We start from the raw sequence: 19,736 nt of genomic DNA on the forward strand, positions 1-19,736 counted from the left end.
TTTCACGAATGGAATCAAAATTTTTAGGTGAATTCAGTGAGTTCCCAATGGGACATGCTTGTGTGAGTGTGCTTTTCAATATATAGCAACATTTTAAGGAACGGAATCTAAGTATCACGTTGAATTCAGTAGGTTCCCAATAGGATACGCATGTAATCAGGTTGTTATTCAAGATACAGCAACGTTTTAACCAACTGAAACACTGTTTAGTTGTGAATTCAGTTAGTTCCCAGTAGCACCCTCTTATAATATGTGTACTTTTAAACATTTATCAAAATTTGGTGAGCAGAATCTCTGTAACTTTGTGAATTCAGTTAGTTCCTAGGAGGCGGCAATAGTAATAAGTGGACTGTTCGGGATATAGAAAAATTTTCACGAATGGAATTAACATTTCTAGGCAAATTCAGTGAGTTCCAAATGGGACTTGCTTGTATGAGTGTGCTTTTCAATATATAGCAACATTTTAAGGAACGGAATCTAAGTATCACGTTGAATTCAGTAGGTTCCCAATAGGATTCGCATTAATAAGCCTGTTATTCGAGATAGAGCAACGTTTTAACATACTGAAACACTGTTTCTTTGTGAATTCAGTTAGTTCCCTGTAGCAGGCTCCTGTAATATGTGTACTTTTAAAGATTTATCAAAATTTGGTGAGCCGAATCTCAGTAACTTGGTGAATTCAGTTAGTTCCCAATAGTCCACAATAGTACTAAGTGGACTGTTCGGGTACTGAAAAATTTTCACGAATGGAATCAAAATTTCTAGGTGAATTCAGTGGGTTCCCAATGGACATGCCTGTGTGATTGTGCTTTTCAATATATAGCAACATTTTAACGAATGGAATCTAAGTATCACGTTGAATTCAGTAGGTTCCCAATAGGATTCACATGTAATCAGGTTGTTATTCAAGATACAGCAACCTTTTAACGAACTGAAACACTGTTTCTTTGTGAATTCAGTTAGTTCCCAGTAGCACCCTCTTGTAATATGTGTACTTTTAAAGATTGATCAAAATTTGGTGAGCCGAATCTTTGTAACTTGGTGAATTCAGTTAGTTCCTATTAGGCCGCAATATAATAAGTGTACTGTTCGGGATATAGAAAAATTTTCATGAAATGAATCAAAATTTCTAGGCGAATTCAGTGAGTTCCCCTTGGGACATGCTTGTTTGAGTGTGCTTTTCAATATATAGCAACATTTTAAGCAACGGAATCTAATTATCACGTTGAATTCAATAGTTTCCCAATAGGATTCGCATGTAATCAGGTTGTCATTCAAGATAGAGCAAAGTTTTAACGAACTGAAACACTGTTTCTTTGTGAATTCCGTTAGTTCCCAGTAGCATCGTCTTGTAATATGTGTACTTTTGAAGATTTATCAAAATTTGGTGAGCCGAATCTCAGTAACTTTGTGAATTCACTTAGTTCCTAGAAGGCCGCAATAGTAATAAGTGGACAGTTCGGGATATAGAAAAATTTTCAGGAATTGATTCAAAATTTCTATGCGAATTCACTGAGTCCCAATGGGAGATGCTTGTATGAGTGTGCATTTCAAGATATATAACCATTTTAACGAACAGAATCTAAGTGTCATGGTGAATTCAGTAGGTTCCCCCTATGTTTTGCATGTAACAAGAGTAGTATTAAAGGTAGAGCTAAGTTTTAACGACCTGAAACACCGTTTCTTTCTGCATTCAGTTAGTTCCCATTAACAGGCTCTTGTAAAATGTGTACTTTTAAAGATTTATCAAAATTTGGTGAGCCGAATCTCAGTAACTTGGTGAATTCAGTTAGTTCCCAATAGGCCGCAGTTGTAATAAGTGGACTGTTCGGGATATAGAAAAATTTTCACGAATGGAATTAAAATTTCTAGGCGAATTCAGTGAGTTGCAAATGGGACATGCTTTTATGAGTGTGCTTTTCAGTATATAGCAATACTTTAAGTAATGAAATCTAAGTATCACGTTGAATTCAGTAGGTTCCCAATAGGATTCGCATGTAATAAGCTTGTTATTCGAGATAGAGCAACGTTTTAACGAACTAAAACACTGTTTCTTTGTGAATTCAGTTAGTTCCCAGTAGCAGGCTCTTGTAATTTGTATACTTTTAAGGTTTTATCAAAATTTGGTGAGCCGAATCTCAAAATTGGTGAAAACAGTTAATTCCTAGTAGGCCGCAATAGTAATACGTGGACTGTTCTGGATAAAAAAAAATGTTCACGAATGGAATCAAAATTTCTAGGTGAATTCAGTGAGTTCACAATGGGACATGCTTGTTTGAGTGTGCTTTTCAAGATATAGCAACATTTTACCTACGGAATCTAAGTATCATGATGAATTCTGCAGGTTCCCAAAAGGATTCGCATGAAATATGAGTACTATTCAAGGTAGAGAAACGTTTTAACGAACCGAAACACTGTTTCTTTATGAATTCAGTTAGTTCCCTTTTCAGGCTCTAGTTATATGTGTACTTTTAAAGATTTATCAAAATTTCGTGAGCCGAATCTCAGTAACTTGATGAATTCAGTTAGTTCCCAATAGGCCGCAATAGTAATAAGGGGACTGCTCGGGATACAGAATAATTTTCACGAATGGAATCAAAATTTCTAGGCGAATTCTCTGAGTACCAAAGATGGATGCTTGTATGAGTGTGCTTTTCAAGATATATAACCATTTTAACGAACGGAATCGAAGTATCATGGTGAATTCAGTAGGTTCCCCATATGTTTCGCATGTAAAAAGAGTAGTATTAAAGGTAGAGCTAAGTTTTAACGACCTGAAACACCGTTTCTTTGTGCATTCAGTTGGTTCCCATTAGCAGGCTCTTGTAATATGTGTACTTTTAAAGATTTATCAAAATTTCGTGAGCCGAATCTCAGTAACTTGGTGAATTCAGTTAGTTCCTAGTAAGCCACAATAGTAGTAAGTGGACTGCTCTGGACATAGTAAAATTTTCACGAACTGAATCATAATTTCTAGGCGAATTCAGTGAGTTAACAAGGGGACATGCTTGTATGAGTGTTTTTTACAATATATGGCAACATTTTAAGGAACGAAATCTAAGTATCATGGTTAAATCAGTAGGTTCCCAATAGGATTCGCATGTAATAAGCTTTTTATTTGATATAGAGCAAAGTTTTAACGAAATGAAACACTGTTTCTTTGTGAATTCAGTTAGTTCCCAGTAGCAGGCTCTTGTAATATGTGTACTTTTAAAGATATTTAAAATTTGGTGAGCCGAATCTCAGTAACTTGGTGAATTCAGTTAGTTCCCAGTAAGCCGCAGTAGTAATAAGTGGACTGCTCAGGATATAGAAAAATTTTCACGAATGAAATCAAAATTTCTAGGCGAATTCAATGAGTTCCAAATGGGACATGCTTGTATGAGTGTGCTTTTCAATATATAGCAACATTTTAAAGATCGGAATCTAAGTATCACGTTGAATTCAGTAGGTTCCCAATAGGATTCGCATGTAATAAGCTTGTTATTCGAGATAGAGCAATGTTTTAACGAACTGCTACACGGTTTCTTTGTGAATTCAGTTAGTTCCCAGTAGCAGGCTCTTGTAATATGTGTACTTTTAAAGATTTAACAAAATATGGTGAGCCGAATCTGAGTAAATTGGTGAATTCGGTTAGTTCCCAATAGGCCGCAGTAGTAATTAGTGTACTGTTCGGGATATTGAAAAATTTTCATGAATTGAATCAAAATTTCTAGGCGAATTCAGTGAGTTCCGAATGGGACATGCTTGTATGAGTGTGCTGTTCAATACGTAGCAACATTTTAATGAACGGAATCTAAGTATAATAGTGAACACAGTACTTTCCCCATAGGATTCGTATGTAATAAGCTTATTATTCAAGATAGTGCAACGGTTTAACAAACTGAATCACTGTTTCTTTGTGAATTCAGTTAGTTCCCAGTAGCAGGCTCTTGTAATATGTGTACTGTTAAAGATTTATCAAAAATTCGTGAGCAGAATCTCAGTAACTTGGTGAATTATGTTAGTTCCTAGTAAGCCGCAATAGTAATAAGTGGACTGTTCTGGATATAGAAAAATTTTCATGAATTGAATCATAATTTCTAGTTGAATTCAGTGAATTCCCAAGGCGACATGCTTTTATGAGTGTTTTTTACAATATATAGAAACATTTTAAGGAACGGAATCTAAGTATCATGGTGAATTCAGTAGGTTTCCAATAGAATTCGCATGTAATAAGCTTGTTATTCGATATAGAGCAACGTTTCAATGAACTGACACTCTTTCTTTGTGAATTCAGTTAGTTCCCAGTAGCAGGCTCTTGTAATATGTGTACTTTTAAATATATTTAAAATTTGGTGAGCCGAATCTCAGTAACTTGGTGAATTCAGTTAGTTCCCAATAGGCCACAGTAGTAATAAGTGGAGTGTTCGGGATATAGAAAAATTTCACGATTTAAATCAAAATTTCTAGGGGATTCAGTGAGTTCCCAATGGACATGCTGGTATGAGTGTGCTTTTCAATATATAGTAACATTTTACGAAACGGAATCTAAGTATCACTTTGAATTCAGTAGGTTCCCAATAGGATTCGCATGTAATAAGGATGTTATTCGAGCTAGAGCAATGTTTTAACGACCTAAAACACTGTTTCTTTGTGAATTCAGTTCCCAGTAGCAGGCTCTTGTATTATGTGTACTTTTAAAGATTTATGAAAATTTTGTGAGCCGAATCTCAGTAAATTGGTGAATACAGTTAATTCCTAGTAGGCCGCAATAGTAATAAGTGTAGTGTTCGGGATATAGAAAAATTTTCACGAATTGAATCAAAATTTCTAGGCGAATTCAGTGAGTTCACAATTTGACATGCTTGTATGAATGTGCTTTTAAATATATAGAAACATTTTAAGGAACGGAATATTTGTATCACGTTGAATTCTGTAGGTTCCCAATAGGATTTGCATGAAATCAGGTTGTTATTCAAGATAGAGTAACGTTTTAACGAACTGAAACACTGTTTCTTTGTGAATTCAGTTAGTTCCCAGTAGCGGGCTCTTGTAATATGTGTACTTTTAAAGATTTATCAAAATATGGTGAGCCGAACCTCAGTAATTTGGTGAATTAAGTTAGTTCCCAATAGGCTGCAGTAGTAATAAGTGGACTGTTCGGGATATTGAAAAATTTTCACGAATGGAATCAAAATTTCTACGTTAATTCAGTGAGTTCCCAATGGGACATGCTTATATGAGTGTGCTTTTCAATATATATCAAAATTTTAAGGAATGGAATATAAATATCAAGTGGAATTCAGTAGGTTCCCAGTAGGATTCGCATGTAAAACGGTTGTTATTCAAGTAGATCAACGTTCTAACCACAGAAAAACTGTTTCTTTGTGAATTCAGTTAGTTCCTAGTAGCAGAATCTTGTAGTATGTGTACTTTTAAAGATTTATCAAAATTTGGTGAGCCGAATCTCAGTTACATTGTGAATTCGGTTAGTTCCCAATAGGCCGCAGTAGTAACAAGTGGTCTGTTCGGGATATAGAAAAAATTTCACAAATGGAATTAAAATTTCTAGGCGAATTCAGTGAGTTCCAAATGGGACATGCTTGTATGAGTGAGCTTTTCATTATATAGCAAAATTTTAAGGAACGGAATCTAAGTGTCATGGTGAATTCAGTAGGTTCCCAATAGGATTCGCATGTAATAAGCTTGTTATTCGAGATAGAGCAACGTTTTAACGAACTGAAACACTGTTTCTTGTGATTTCAGTTAGTTCCCAGTAGCAGGCTCTTGTAATATGTGTACTTTTAAAGATTTATCAAAATTTGGTGAGCCGAATCTCAGTAACTTGGTGAATTCAGTGAGTTCCCAATAGGCCGCAGAGGTACTTAGTGGACTGTTCGGGATATAGACAAATTTTCATGAATGGAGTCAAAATTTCTAGGTGTATTCAGTGAGTTCCCAATGGGACATGCCTGTGTGAGTGTGCTTTTAAATATATAGCAACATTTTAAGGAACGGAATCTAAGTATCACGTTGAATTCAGTAGGTTCCCAATAGGATTCGCATGTAATAAGCTTGTTATTCGAGACAGAGCAACGTTTTAACGAACTGAACCCTGTTTCTTTGTGATTTCAGTTAGGTCCCAGTAGCAGGCTCTTGTAATATGTGTACTTTTAAAGATTTATCAAAATTTGGTGAGCCAAATCTCAGTAACTTTGTGAATTCAGTTAGTTCCTAGAAGGCCGCAATAGTAATTGGTGGACAGTTGGGATACATAAAATTTCCAGGAATTGAATCAAAATTTCTAGGCGAATTCAGTGAATTCCCAATGGGACATGCTTCTTTGAGTGTGCTTTTCAATATATAGCAACATTTTATGGAACGGAATCTAAGTATCATGGTGAATTCAGTAGGTTCCCAAAAGGATTCGCATGTAATAAGCTTGTTATTCAATATAGAGCAAGATTTTAACGAACTGAAAAACTGTTTCTTTGTGAATTCAGTTAGTTCCCAGTAGCACACTCTTGTAATATCTGTACTTTTAAAGATTTATCAAAATTTGGTGGTCCGAATCTCAGTAACTTGGTGAAATCAGTTCCCAATAGGCCGCAGTAGTAATAAGTGGACTGTTCGGGATATATAAAAATTTTCACGAATGGAATTAGAATTTCTAGGCGAATTCAGAGAGATCCAAATGGGACATGCTTGGATGAGTGTGCTTTTCAATATATAGCAACATTTTAAGGAACGGATCTAAGCATCACGTTGAATTCAGTAGGTTCCCAATAGGATTCGCATGTAATCAGGTTGTTATTCAAGATAGAGCAACGTTTTAACGAACTGAAACATTGTTTCTTTGTGAATTCAGTTAGTTCCCAGTAGCAGCCTCTTGTAATATGTGTACTTTTAAAGATTTATCAAAATTTGGTGAGCCGAATCTCTGTAACTTTGTGAATTCGGTTAGTTCCTAGTAGGCCGCAATAGTAATAAGTGGACTGTTCGGGATATAGAAAAATTTTCAGGAATTGAATCAAAATTTCTAGGCGAATTCAGTGACTTCCCAATGGGACATGCTTGTTTGAGTGTGCTTTTCAATATACAGCAACATTTTAAGGAACTGAATCTAAGTATCATGGTGAATTCAGTAGGTTCCAAAAGGATTCGCATGTAATAAGCTTGTTATTCAAGATAGAGCAACGTTTTAACGAACTGAAACACTGCGTCTTTGTGAATTCAGTTAGTTCCCAGTAGCAGGCTCTTGTAAAATGTGTACTTTTAAAGATTTATCAAAATATGGTGAGCCGAATCTGAGAAACTTGGTGAATTCAGTTAATTCCCAATAGGCCGCAGTAGTAATAAGTGTACTGTTCGGGATATTGAAAAATTTTCACGAATTTAATTAAAATTTCTAGGCGAATTCAGTGAGTTCCGAATGGGACATGATAGTATGAGTGTGCTTTTCAATACATAGCAATATTTTAAGGAACGGAATCTAAGTATCATGGTGAATTCAGTAGGTTTCCAATAGTAATCGCATGTAATAAGCTTGTTATTCGATATAGAGCAACGTTTTAACAAACTGACACTGTTTCTTTGTGAATTCAGTTAGTTCCCAGTAGCAGGCTCTTGTAATATGTGTACTTTTAAAGATATTTCAAAATTTGGTGAGCCGAATCTCAGTAACTTGGTGAATCAGTTAGTTCCCAATAGGCCCAGTAGTAGTAAGTCGAGTGTTCGGGATAGAGAAAAATTTTCACGAATGGAATTAAAATTTCTAGGCTAATTCAGTGAGTTCCAAACGGGACATGCTTGTATGAGTTCGCTCTTCAATATATAGCAACATTTTAAGGAACGGAATCTAAGTATCACGTTGAATTCAGTAGGTTCCCAATAGGATTCGCATGTAATAAGCTTGTTATTCGAGACAGAGCAACGTTTTAACGAACTGAACCCTGTTTCTTTGTGATTTCAGTTAGGTCCCAGTAGCAGGCTCTTGTAATATGTGTACTTTTAAAGATTTATCAAAATTTGGTGAGCCAAATCTCAGTAACTTTGTGAATTCAGTTAGTTCCTAGAAGGCCGCAATAGTAATTGGTGGACAGTTCGGGATACATAAAATTTCCAGGAATTGAATCAAAATTTCTAGGCGAATTCAGTGAGTTCCCAATGGGACATGCTTCTTTGAGTGTGCTTTTCAATATATAGCAACATTTTATGGAACGGAATCTAAGTATCATGGTGAATTCAGTAGGTTCCCAAAAGGATTCGCATGTAATAAGCTTGTTATTCAATATAGAGCAAGATTTTAACGAACTGAAAAACTGTTTCTTTGTGAATTCAGTTAGTTCCCAGTAGCACACTCTTGTAATATCTGTACTTTTAAAGATTTATCAAAATTTGGTGGTCCGAATCTCAGTAACTTGGTGAAATCAGTTTCCAATAGGCCGCAGTAGTAATAAGTGGACTGTTCGGGATATATAAAAATTTTCACGAATGGAATTAGAATTTCTAGGCGAATTAAGAGAGATCCAAATGGGACATGCTTGGATGAGTGTGCTTTTCAATATATAGCAACATTTTAAGGAACGGAATCTAAGTATCACGTTGAATTCAGTAGGTTGCCAATAGGATTCGCATGTAATCAGGTTGTTATTCAAGATAGAGCAACGTTTTAACGAACTGAAAAACTGTTTCTTTGTGAATTCAGTTAGATCCTAGTAGCAGGCTCTTGTAATATGTGTTCTTTCAAAGATTTATCAAAATTTCGTGGGCCTAATCTCAGTAACTTGGTGAAGTCAGTTAGGTCCCAATAGGCCGCAGTAGTAATGAGTGGACTGTTCGGGATATAGAAAAAATTCACGAATGGAATGAAAATTTCTAAGCGAATTCAGTGAGATCCCAATGGGACATGCTGGTATGAGTGTGCTTTTCAAGATATAGCAACATTTTAAGGACGGAGTCTAAGTATCATGGTGAATTCAGTAGGATCCCAATAGGATTCGCATGTAATAAGCTTGTTATTGGAGATAGAGCAAGGTTTTAATGAACTGAAACACTGTTTTTTTGTGAATTCAGTTAGTTCCCAGTAGCAGGCTCTTGTAGTATGTGTACTTTTAAAGATTTATCAAAATTTCGTGAGCCGAATCTCAGTAAATTGGTGAATACAGGTAATTCCTAGTGGGCCGCAATAGTACTAAGTGTACTGTTCGGGATATAGAAAATTTTTCACGAATTGAATCAAAATTACTAGGCCAATTCAGAGAGTTCCCAATATGACATGCTTGTATGAATGTGCTTTTAAATATATAAAAACATTTTAAGGAACGGAATCTAAATATCACGTTGAATTCAGTAGGTTCCCAATAGGATTCGCATGTAATCAGGTTGTTATTCAAGATAGAGAAACGTTTTAACAAACTGAAACACTGTTTCTTTGTGATTTCAGTTAGTTCCCAGTAGCAGGCTCTTGTAATATGTGTACTTTTAAAGATTTATCAACTTGGTGAGCCGAATCTCAGCAACTTTGTGAATTCAGTTAGTTTCTAGAAGGCCGCAATAGTAATAAGTGGACAGTTCGGGATATAGAAAAATTTTCAGGAATTGAATCAAAATTTCTAGGCAAATTCAGTGAGATCCCAATGGGACAAGCTTGTATGAGTGTGCTTTTCAATATATAGCAATATTTTAAGGAACGGAATCAAAGTATCACGGTGAATTCAGTAAGATCCCAATAGGATTCTCATGTAATCAGGTTGTTATTCAAGATAGAGCAACGTTTTAACGAACTGAAACACTGTTTCTTTGTGAATTCAGTTAGTTCCCAGTAGCAGGCTCTTGTAATATGTGTTCTTTTAAAGATTTATCGAATTTCGTGAGCCGAATCTCAGTAACTTGGTGAAGTCATTTAGTTCCCAATAGGCCGCAGTAGTAATAAGTGTATTTTTCGGGATATAGAAAAAATTCACGAATGGAATCAAAATTTCTAGGCGAATTAAGTGAGATCCCAAAGGGACATGCTTGCATGAGTGGGCTTTTCAAGATATACAAAAATTTTAAGGAACGTAGTCTAAGTATCACGTTGAATTCTGTAGGTTCCCAATAGGATTCAAAGGAATAAGCTTGTTATTCAAGATAGAGCAGCGTTTTATCGAACTGAAACACTGTTTATTTGTGAATTCAGTTAGTTCCCAGTAGCAGGATCTTGTAGTATGTGTACTTTTAAAGATTTATCAAAATTTCGTGAGCCGCATCTCAGGAAATTAGTGAATCAGTTAATTCCTAGTAGGCCGCAATAGTAATATATGGACTGTTTGGGATAAAGAAAAATTTTCACGAATGGAATCAAAATTTCTAGGTGAATTCAGTGAGTTCCCAATGGGACATGCTTGTTTGAGTGTGCTTTTCAAGATATAGCAACATTTTAACTTACGGAATCTAAGTATCATGATGAATTCAGCAGGTTCCCAATAGGATTCGCATGTAATATGAGTACTATTCAAGATAGAGCAACGTTTTAACGAACCGAAACACTCTTCTTTGTGATTTCAGTTAGTTCCCACTTCAGGCTCTAGTTATATGTGTACTTTTAAAGATTTATCAAAATTTCGTGAGCCGAATCTCAGTAACTTGATGAATTCAGTTAGTTCCCAATAGGCTGCAATAGTAATAAGTGGACTGCTCGGGATACAGAATAATTTTCACGAATGGAATCAAAGTTTCTAGGCGAATTCACTGAGTCCCAATGGGAGAGGCTTGTATGAGTGTGCTTTTCAACAATATAACCATTTTAACGAACGGAATATAAGTATCATGGTGAATTCAGTATGTTTCCCATATGATTCGCATGTAACAAGAGTAGTATTAAAGGTAGAGCGAAGTTTTACTGACCTGAAACTCCGTTTCTTTGTGAATTCAGTTAGTTCCCATAAGCAGGCTCTTGTAATATGTGTACTTTTAAAGATTTATCAAGATTTCGTGAGCCGAATCTCAGTAACTTGGTGAATTCAGTTAGTTCATAGTAAGCCGCAATAGTAATAAGGGGGCTGTTCTGGATATAAAAAATTTTCACGAGTTGAATCATAATTTCTAGGCGAATTCAGTGAGTTCCCTAGGGGACATGCTTGTATGAGTGTTTTTTACAACATATAGCAACATTTTAAGGAACGAAATCTAAGTATCATGGTTAAATCAGTAGGTTCCCAATAGGATTCGCATGTAATATCTTGTTATTCGATATAGAGCAAGGATTTAACGAAGTGAAACACTGTTTCTTTGTGAATTCAGTTAGTTCCCTGTAGCAGGCTCTTGTAATATGTGTACTTTTAAAGATTTATCAAAATTTGGTGAGCCGAATCTCTGTAACTTTGTGAATTGAGTTAGTTCCTAGTAGTCCGCAAGAGTAATAAGTGGCCTGTTCGGGATATAGAAAAATTTTCAGGAATTGAATCAAAATTTCTAGGCGAATTCAGTGAGTTCCCATTGGGACCTGCTTGTTTGAGTGTGCTTTTCAATATATAGCAACATTTTCAGGAACTGAATCTAAGTATCATGGTGAATTCAGTAGGTTCCAAATAGGATTCGCATTTAATAAGCTTGTTATTCAAGATGGAGCAACGTTTTAACTAACTGAAACACTGTTTATTTTTTAATTCAGTTAGTTCCCAGTAGCAGGCTCTTGTAATATGTGTATTTTTAAAGATTTATCAAAATATGGTGAGCCGAATCTGAGTAACTTGGTGAATTCAGTTAGTTCCCAATAGGCCGCAGTAGTAGTAAGTGGAGTGTTCGGGATATAGAAAAATTTCCACGAATGGAATTAAAATTTCTAGGCGAATTCAGTGAGTTCCAAATGGGACATGCTTGTATGAGTGTGCTTTTCAATATATAGGAACAATTTAAGGAACGGAATCTACGTATCACGTTGAATTCAGTAGGTTCCCAATAGGATTCGCATGTAATAAGCTTGTTATTCGAGATAGAGCAACGATTTAACGAACTGAAACCCTGTTTCTTTGTGATTTCAGTTAGGTCCCAGTAGCAGGCTCTTGTAATATGTGTACTTTTAAAGATTTATCAATATTTGGCGAGCCAAATCTCAGTAACTTTGTGAATTCAGTTAGATCCTAGAAGGCCGCAATAGTAATTGGTGGACAGTTCGGGATACATAAAAATTTCCAGGAACTGAATCAAAATTTCTAGGCGAATTCAGTGAGTTCCCAATGGGACATGCTTGTATGAGTGTTCTTTTCAATATATACAACCTTTTGAGGAACGGAATCTAAGTATCATGGTGAATTCAGTAAGTTCCCAATAGGATTCGTATGTAATAACCTTGTTATTCAAGATACAGCAACGTTTTAACGAACTGAAACACTGTTTCTTTGTGAATTCAGTTACTTCCCAGTAGCAGTCTCTTGTAATATGTGTACTTTTAAAGATTTATCAAAATTTCGTGGGCCTAATCTCAGTAACTTGGTGAAGTCAGTTAGTTCCCAATAGGCCGCAGTAGTAATGAGTGGACTGTTCGCGATATAGAAAAAATTCACGAATGGAATCAAAATTTCTAGGAGAATTCAGTGAGATCCCAATTGGACATGCTGGTATGAGTGTGCTTTTCAAGATATAGCAACATTTTGAGGACGGAGTCTAAGTATCACGTTGAATTCAGTGGGTTCCCAATAGGATTCGCATGGAATAAGCTTGTTATTCGATATAGAGCAACGTTTTAACGAACTGGAACACTGTTTCTTTGTGAATTCAGTTAGTTCCCAGTAGCAGGCTCTTGTAAGATGTGTTCTTTTAAGGATTTATCAAAATTTCGTGAGCCGAATCTCAGTAATTTGGTGAAGTAAGATAGATCCCAAGAGGCCGCAGTAGTAATAAGTGGATTGTTCGGGATATAGAAAAAAATCACGAATGGAATCAAAATTTCTAGGCGAATTAAGTGAGATCCCAAAGGGACATGCTTGCATGAGTGTGCTTTTCAAGATATACAAAAATTTTAAGGAATGAAGTCTAAGTATCACGTTGAATTCTGTAGGTTCCCAATAGGATTCAAAGGAATAACCTTGTTATTCAAGATAGAGCAACGTTTTAACGAACTGAAACACTGTTTCTTTGTGAATTCAGTTAGTTCCCAGTAGCAGGATCTTGTAGTATGTGTACTTTTAAAGATTTATCAAAATTTCGTGAGCCGCATCTCAGGAAATTAGTGAATACAGTTAATTCCTAGTAGGCCGCAATAGTAATATGTGGACTGTTCGGGATAAAGAAAAATTTTCACGAATGGAATCAAAATTTCTAGGTGAATTCAGTGAGTTCCCAATGGGACATGCTTGTTTGAGTGTGCTTTTCAAGATATAGCAAGATTTTAACTTACGGAATCTAAGTATCATGATGAATTCAGCAGGTTCCCAATAGGACTCGCATGTAATATGAGAACTATTCAAGATAGAGCAACATTTTAACGAACCGAAACACTGTTTCTTTGTAAATTCAGTTAGTTCCCATTTCAGGCTCTAGTTATATGTGTACTTTTAAAGATTTGTAAAAATTTCGTAGGCCGAATCTCAGTAACTTGATGAATTCAGTTAGTTCCCAGTAGGCCGCAATAGTAATAAGTGGACTGCTAGGGATACAGAATAATTTTCACGAATGGAATCAAATTTCTAGGCGAATTCACTGAGTCCCAATGGGAGATGCTTGTATGAGTGTTTTTTACAATATATAGCAACATTTGAAGAAACGAAAACTAAGTATCATGGTGAATTCAGTAGGTTTCCAATAGGATTCGCTTGTAATAAGCTTGTTATTCGATATACAGCAAAGTTTTAATGAACTGACACTGTTTCTTTGTGAATTCAGTTAGTTCCGGGTAGCAGGCTCTTGTAATATGTGTACTTTTAAAGATTTATCAAAATTTGGTGAGCCGAATCCAGGTAACTTGGTGAATTCAGTTAGTTCCCAAAAGGCCGCAGTCGTAGTAAGTGGAATGTTCGGGATATAGAAAAATTTTCACGATTTAAATCAAAATTTCTAGGCGAATTCATTGAGTTCCCAATGGACATGCTTGTATGAGTGTGCTTTTCAATATATAGCAACATTTTACAGGACGGAATCTAAGTATCACTTTGAATTCAGTAGGTTCCCAATAGGATTCGCAAGTAATAAGCTTGTTATTCGAGACAGAGCAACGTTTTAATGATCTGACACTGTTTCTTTGTGAATTCAGTTAGTTCCCAGTAGCACCCTCTTCTAATATGTGTACTTTTAAAGAATTATCAAAATTTGGTGATCCGAATCTCTATCTTTGTGAATTCAGTTAGTTCCTAGTAGGCCGCAATAGTAATAAGTGGACTGTTTGGGATATACAAAAATTTTCAGGAATTGAATCAAAATTTGTAGGCGAATTCAGTGAGTTCCCAATGGGACATGCCTGTGTGAGTGTGCTTTTCAATATATAGCAACATTTAAGGAACGGAATCTAAGTTTCATGGTGAATTCAGTAGGTTCCCAATAGGATTCGCATGTAATAAGCTTGTTATTCAAGATAGAGCAACGTTTTAACGAACTGAAACACTGTTTCTTTGTGAATTCAGTTAGTTCCCAGTAGCACCCTCTTGTAATATGTGTACTTTTAAAGATTTATCAAAATTTGGTGAGCCGAATCTCAGTAACTTGGTGAATCAGTTAGTTCCCAATAGGCCCAGTAGTAGTAAGTCGAGTGTTCGGGATATAGAAAAATTTTCACGAATGGAATTAAAATTTCTAGGCGAATTCAGTGAGTTCCAAACGGTACATGCTTGTATGAGTTCGCTCTTCAATATATAGCAACATTTTAAGGAACGGAATCTAAGTATCACGTTGAATTCAGTAGGTTCCCAATAGGATTCACATGTAATAAGCTTGTTATTCGAGACAGAGCAACGTTTTAACGAACTGAACCCTGTTTCTTTGTGATTTCAGTTAGGGCCCAGTAGCAGGCTCTTGTAATATGTGTACTTTTAAAGATTTATCAAAATTTGGTGAGCCAAATCTCAGTAACTTTGTTAATTCAGTTAGTTCCTAGAAGGCCGCAATAGTAATTGGTGGACAGTTCGGGATACATAAAATTTCCAGGAATTGAATCAAAATTTCTAGGCGAATTCAGTGAGGTCCCAATGGGACATGCTTCTTTGAGTGTGCTTTTCAATATATAGCAACATTTAAGGAACGGAATCTAAGTTTCATGGTGAATTCAGTAGGTTCCCAATAGGATTCGCATGTAATAAGCTTGTTATTCAAGATAGAGCAATGTTTTAACGAACTGAAACACTGTTTCTTTGTGAATTCAGTTAGTTCCCAGTAGCACCCTCTTGTAATATGTGTACTTTTAAAGATTTATCAAAATTAGGTGAGCCGAATCTCTGTAAGTTCGTGAATTCAGTAATTCCTAGTAGGCCGCAATAGTAATAAGTGGACAGTTCCGGATATAGATAAATTTTTAAGAATGGAATTAACATTTCTAGGCAAATTCAGTGAGTTCCAAATGGGACTTGCTTGTATGAGTGTGCTTTTCAATATATAGCAACATTTTAATTAACGGAATCTAAGTACCATGGTGAATTCAGTAGGTTCCCAATAGGATTCGCATGTAATAAGCTTGTTATTCGAGATAGAGCAATGTTTTAACGAACTGAAACACTGTTTCTTTGTGAATTCAGTTAGTTCCCAGTAGCAGGCTCTTGTAATATGTGTACTTTTAAAGATTTATCAAAATTTCGTGGGCCGAATCTCAGTAACTTGGTGAATTCAGTTAGTTCCCAATAGGCCGCAGTAGTAATAAGTGGTCTGTTCGGGATATAGAAAAATTTTCACGAATGGAATCAAAATTTCTAGGTGATATCAGTGAGTTCCCAATGGGACATGCCTGGGTGAGTGTGCTTTTCAATATATAGCAACATTTTAAGGAACGGATTCTAAATATCACTTTGAATTCAGTAGGTTCCCAATAGGATTCGCATGTAATCAGGTTGTTATTCAAGATAAAGCAACGTTTTTACGAACTGAAACACTGTTTCTTTGTGATTTCAGTTAGTTCCCAGTCCACCCACTTAGATATGTGTACTTTTAAAGATTTATCAAAATTTGGTGAGCCGAATCCCTAACTTTGTGAATTCAGTTAGTTCCTAGTTGGCCACAGTAGTAATAAGTGGACTTTTCGGGGTATAGAAAAATTTTCACAAATGGAATCAAAATTTCTAGGTGAATTCAGTGAGTAGCCAATGGGACAAGCCTGTGTGAGTGTGCTTTTCAATATATAGCAACATTTTAAGGAAAAGAATCAATGTATCACGTTGAATTCAGTAGGATACCAATAGGATTCGCATTTAATCAGGTTGTTATTAAGGATAGAGCTAAGTTTTAACGACCTGAAACACCGTATCTTTGTGAATTCAGTTAGTTCCCAGTAGCACCCTCTTGTAATATGTGTACTTTTAAAGAATTATCAAAATTTGGTGAGCCGAATATCTAACTTTGTGAATTCAGTTAGTTCCTTGTAGGCCGCAATAGTAATAAGAGGACTGTCCGGGATATAGAAAAATTTTCAGTAATTGAATCAAAATTTGTAGGCGAATTCAGTGAGTTCCAATTGGAACATGCCTGTGTGAGGGTGCTTTTCAATATATAGCAACATTTTAAGAAACGGAATCTAAGTATCATGGTGAATTCAGTAGGTTCCCAATAGGATTCACATGTAATAAGCTTGTTATTCAAGATAGAGCAACGTTTTAAGGAACTGAAACACTGTTTCTTTGCGAAATCAGTTAGTTCCCAGTAGCAGGCTCTTGTAATATGTGTACTTTTAAAGATTTACCAAAATTTCGTGAGCCGAATCTCAGTAAATTGGTGAATTCAGTTAGTTCCCAATAGGTCGCAGTAGTAATAAGTGGACTGTTCGGGATATAGAAAAATTTTCACGAATGGAATTAAAATTTCTAGGCGAATTCAGTGAGTTCCCAATGGGACATGCTTGTATGAGTGTGCTTTTCAATATATAGCAACATTTTAAGGAACGGATTCTAAGTATCACTTTGAATTCAGTAGGTTCCCAAAAGATTCGCATGTAATAAGCTTGTTATTCAAGATAGAGCATCGTTTTAACGAACTGAAACACTGTTTCTTTTTGAATTCAGTTAGTTCCCAGTAGCATGCTCTTGTAATATGTTTACTTTTAAAGATTTATCAAAATTTGGTGAGCCGAATCTCTGTAAGTTTGTGAATTCAGTTACTTCCTAGTAGGCCGCAATAGTAATAAGTGGACTGTTCGGGATATAGAAAAATTTTCACGAATGGAATTAGCATTTCTAGGCAAATTCAGTGAGTTCCAAATGGGACATGATTGTATGAGTGTGCTTTTCAATAAATAGCAACATTTTAAGGAACGGTATCTAAGTATCACGTTGAATTCAGTAGGTTCCCATATGGATTCGCATGTAATAAGCTTGTTATTCGAGATAGAGTAACGTTTTAACGATCTGAAACACGGTTTCTTTGTGAATTCAGTTAGTTCCCAGTAGCAGGCTCTTGTAATATGTGTACTTTTAAAGATTTATCAAATTTTGGTGAGCCGAAACTCAGTAACTTGGTGAATACAGTTAGTTCCCAATAGGCCGCAGTAGTAATAAGTGGACAGTTTGGGATATAGAAAAATTTTCACGAATGGAAATAAAATTTCTAGGCGAATTCTGTGAGTTCCCAATGGGACATGCTTGTATGAGTGTGCTTTTCATTATATATATCAACATTTTAATTAACGGAATCTAAGTATCACGTTGAATTCAGTAGGTTCCCAATAGGATTCACATTAATAAGTTTGTTATTAGAGATAGAGCAACGTTTTAACGAACTGAAACACTGTTTCTTTGTGAATTCAGTTAGTTCCCTGTAGCAGGCTCCTGTAATATGTGTACTTTTAAAGATTTATCAAAATTTGGTGGGCCGAATCTCAGTAACTTGCTGATTTCAGTTATTTCCCAATAGTCCGCAGTAGTTCTAAGTGGACTTTTCGGGGTATAGAAAAATTTTCACCAATGGAATCAAAATTTCTAGGTGAATTCAGTGAGTTCCCAATTTGACATGCTTGTATGAATGTGCTTTTAAATATATAGAAACATTTTAAGGAACGGAATATGAGTATCACGTTGAATTCTGTAGGTTCCCAATAGGATTTGCATGTAATCAGGTTGTTATTCAAGATAGAGTAACGTTTTAACGAACTGAAACACTGTTTCTTGTGAATTCAGTTAGTTCCCAGTAGCAGGCTCTTGTAATATGTGTACTTTTAAGGATTTATCAAAATATGGTGAGCCGAATCTCAGTAATTTGGTGTATTCAGTTAGTTCCCATAGGCTGCAGTAGTAATAAGTGGATTGTTCGGGATATAGAAAAAAATCACGAATGGAATCAAAATTTCTAGGCGAATTAAGTGAGATCCCAAAGGGACATGCTTGCATGAGTGTGCTTTTCAAGATATACAAAAATTTTAAGGAATGAAGTCTAAGTATCACGTTGAATTCTGTAGGTTCCCAATAGGATTCAAAGGAATAACCTTGTTATTCAAGATAGAGCAACGTTTTAACGAACTGAAACACTGTTTCTTTGTGAATTCAGTTAGTTCCCAGTAGCAGGATCTTGTAGTATGTGTACTTTTAAAGATTTATCAAAATTTCGTGAGCCGCATCTCAGGAAATTAGTGAATACAGTTAATTCCTAGTAGGCCGCAATAGTAATATGTGGACTGTTCGGGATAAAGAAAAATTTTCACGAATGGAATCAAAATTTCTAGGTGAATTCAGTGAGTTCCCAATGGGACATGCTTGTTTGAGTGTGCTTTTCAAGATATAGCAAGATTTTAACTTACGGAATCTAAGTATCATGATGAATTCAGCAGGTTCCCAATAGGACTCGCATGTAATATGAGAACTATTCAAGATAGAGCAACATTTTAACGAACCGAAACACTGTTTCTTTGTAAATTCAGTTAGTTCCCATTTCAGGCTCTAGTTATATGTGTACTTTTAAAGATTTGTAAAAATTTCGTAGGCCGAATCTCAGTAACTTGATGAATTCAGTTAGTTCCCAGTAGGCCGCAATAGTAATAAGTGGACTGCTAGGGATACAGAATAATTTTCACGAATGGAATCAAATTTCTAGGCGAATTCACTGAGTCCCAATGGGAGATGCTTGTATGAGTGTTTTTTACAATATATAGCAACATTTGAAGAAACGAAAACTAAGTATCATGGTGAATTCAGTAGGTTTCCAATAGGATTCGCTTGTAATAAGCTTGTTATTCGATATACAGCAAAGTTTTAATGAACTGACACTGTTTCTTTGTGAATTCAGTTAGTTCCGGGTAGCAGGCTCTTGTAATATGTGTACTTTTAAAGATTTATCAAAATTTGGTGAGCCGAATCCAGGTAACTTGGTGAATTCAGTTAGTTCCCAAAAGGCCGCAGTCGTAGTAAGTGGAATGTTCGGGATATAGAAAAATTTTCACGATTTAAATCAAAATTTCTAGGCGAATTCATTGAGTTCCCAATGGACATGCTTGTATGAGTGTGCTTTTCAATATATAGCAACATTTTACAGGACGGAATCTAAGTATCACTTTGAATTCAGTAGGTTCCCAATAGGATTCGCAAGTAATAAGCTTGTTATTCGAGACAGAGCAACGTTTTAATGATCTGACACTGTTTCTTTGTGAATTCAGT

Source organism: Rattus norvegicus, chromosome 17 (assembly GCF_021556685.1).
Source record: "Rattus norvegicus strain SHRSP/BbbUtx chromosome 17, alternate assembly SHRSP_T2T, whole genome shotgun sequence".
In the NCBI taxonomy this organism is placed as follows: Eukaryota; Metazoa; Chordata; class Mammalia; order Rodentia; family Muridae; genus Rattus; species Rattus norvegicus.